The sequence below is a fragment of the Mandrillus leucophaeus genome, unplaced genomic scaffold, assembly GCF_000951045.1.
Source record: "Mandrillus leucophaeus isolate KB7577 unplaced genomic scaffold, Mleu.le_1.0 Scaffold420, whole genome shotgun sequence".
Taxonomy (NCBI): Eukaryota; Metazoa; Chordata; class Mammalia; order Primates; family Cercopithecidae; genus Mandrillus; species Mandrillus leucophaeus.
The window spans coordinates 98,182-100,783 of record NW_012104477.1 but is presented as its reverse complement, the minus strand read 5'-3'; the positions used below and the strand labels follow the sequence as shown (position 1 = coordinate 100,783).

At 45.5% G+C, this 2,602-nt stretch overlaps 1 protein-coding gene across 2 annotated transcripts in view; it reads left to right on the top strand.

Annotated features, from left to right (window-relative positions):
* LDHAL6A (lactate dehydrogenase A-like 6A) overlaps positions 1–2,602 on the top strand; it is a 26,877-nt gene that overhangs the window by 4,169 nt on the left and 20,106 nt on the right. The window lies entirely within an intron of this gene.

The following is a 2,602-nucleotide window of genomic DNA, read 5'->3' as shown; positions in this document are numbered from 1 at the left end:
TTGAGCCACCGCGCCCAGCCCAGTGGGTTTTTTTTTTTTTTAATGGTGAGACCAAGGTTTTGGATTTTGGGGAGGAAGACATATAAAGTGCCATTTTTCATCACATCTTATCCCGGGTACATACTATCATGATTCAGTGTTGATGTTGACCTCGGTTACCTGACTGAGACTGTGTTTATCAGGTTTCTCTACTGTAAAGTTACTATTTTCCCCCTTTCCATACTGGTCTCTTTGGAAGAAAGTCCCTATATGCAGCCTACACTTACGGGGTGGAGAATTATTTTAATTCTTCTGTGTGGGAGATTTATCCTTCCTCCCCTATTAATTCAATCATTTGTTAATATCACTATGCACTCATGGGTCTTACTTTATACTTTGGATTATAATCTAATACTTCTGTGTGAATTTGTTCCAGCTGTGGCCATTGGTAATTCTTTGAAGTTGCCTGCTGTGTGCCTTTGACATACTACATCAGTATAGAGTTTTGTTTGGTTTTGAACGCTTCCTTACTCTTTGTCATTTCAAGATGTTTCAGGTTCTTCATCTTGTATATTTTCTGCACCACTCCTAGAATCAGCCTTTTTTCTCCAAGGAAACTTGGTTCCTTTTATTGGATAATAGTATTAGAAACCACGATCTGGGCTATTTATGTTCCTTGCTCCTGGGGTTATGATACATTTTCAAAGCTGCCTTTCAAAGATAACTTTATCAATGCCATGTAATACTGTTCCATACGACTCCAATCTCTGAATAACTGAGTGTCCAAGAAGCTTTGGCATTTCATTAAGCAACAACCTGTTCCTTGCAATACAGCTTAGACTTCTAGGTTAATCAGTTGTAGTCTAGTTTAAAATTTAAAGCGCTTGGCTTTGAATTTCCAGTAATTCAAATAGAGTAAAAAGATCCAGGCTGGATCCAGGCAGTGGCTCATGCCTGTAATCCTGCACTTTGGGAGGTCGAGGCAAGAGTATCACTTGAGCCTAGGAGTTTGAGACCAGCCTAGGCAACAAAGCAAGACCCTGTCTCTAAAATATAAATAAATGAATAAAAATTAAAAATTAGCTAGGTGGCTGCACACGGTGGCTCACGCCTGTAATCCCAGCACTTCGGGAGGCCAAGGCAGGTGGATCACCTGAGGTCAGGAGTTGAGACCAGCCTGGCCAACATGGTGAAACCCCATCTCTACAAAAAATATAAAAACTTAGCTGGGCATGGTGGTGGTACATGCCTGTAATCCCAGCTACTTGGGAGGCTAAGGCAGCAGAATCCCTTGAACCCAGGAGGCAGAGGTTGTTGTGAGCCAAGATTGCGCCATTGCACTCCACCCTGGGCAACAAGAGCAGAAACTCCATCTCAAAAAAGCCAGGTGCAGTGGTACCTGCTAGTAGTACTAGCTACTTGGGAGGCTGAGGCAGGAGGCTTGCTTGAGCCCAAGAGGTTAATGCTGCAGTGAGCCATGAATGTGCTACTGTACTCCAGCTTGGGTGACAAAGTGAAACCCTGTCTCAAAAAAGAAAAAAGGTAAAAAGCTCTAACAATGTGAATTGGATATGTGCTTAAATTATGGATGCTTGGTTCTTTTCTTTTCTTTTTTTCTGAGAGTGAGTCTCACTCTGTCGCACAGGCTGGAGTGCAATGGCCAATCTGATCTCGGCTCATGGCAATCTCTGCCTCCCGGGTTCAAGTGATTCTCCTGCCTCAGCCTCCCAAGTAGCTGGGATTACAGGCATGTGCCCCCATGCCCGGCTAATTTTTTTATTTTTAGAAGGGGCAGGGTTTCACCATGTTGGCCAGGCTGGTCTGGAACTCCTGACCTCAGGTGATCTGCCCACCTTCGCCTCCCAAAGTGCTGGGATTACATGCGTGAGGCACCGCGCCCGGCCTTGGTCATTTACTTCTTTTTTTTGAGACGGAATCTCGCTCTGTCGCCCAGGCTGGAGTGCTGTAGCGCAATCATGGCTCACTTCAACCTCTGCCTCCTGGGTTCAAGCGATTCTTCTGCCTCAGCTTCCTGAGTAGCTGGGACTACAGGCACGCGCCACCATGCCTGGCTAATTTTTGTATTTTTAGTAAAGACAGGGTTTCACTATATTGGCCAGGTTGGTCTCGAATTCCTGACCTCGTGATCCGCCCACTTCAGCCTCCCAAAGTGCTGGGTTTACAGGCGTGATCCACCATGCCCCGCCTTGATCATTTACTTCTCAGCACTAACACAAAGGTGCTATTTTTCCTCCAAGGAAAAATCTATTATGTAATAAAGATAAAAGAATATGTAGTTAAAAGGTAATACATTTACAAGGTTTGAAAGTAAGGCTGGGTACGGTGGCTCATGCCTGTAATCCCAGCACTTTGGGAGGCCGTGGCAGGTGATTCATGAGGTCAGGAGTTTGAGACCAGCCTGGCCAACATGGTGAAACCCTGTCTCTACTAAAAACACACAAAAAATTAGCCGGGCGTGGTGGCGGGCGCCTATAATCCCAGCTACTTGGGAGACTGAGGCAGTAGAATTGCTTGAACCTAGGAAGGTGGAGGTTGCAGTGAGCCGTGATAGCACCACTGCACTCCAGCCTGGGCAACAAGAGGGAGACTCCATCTCAAAAAA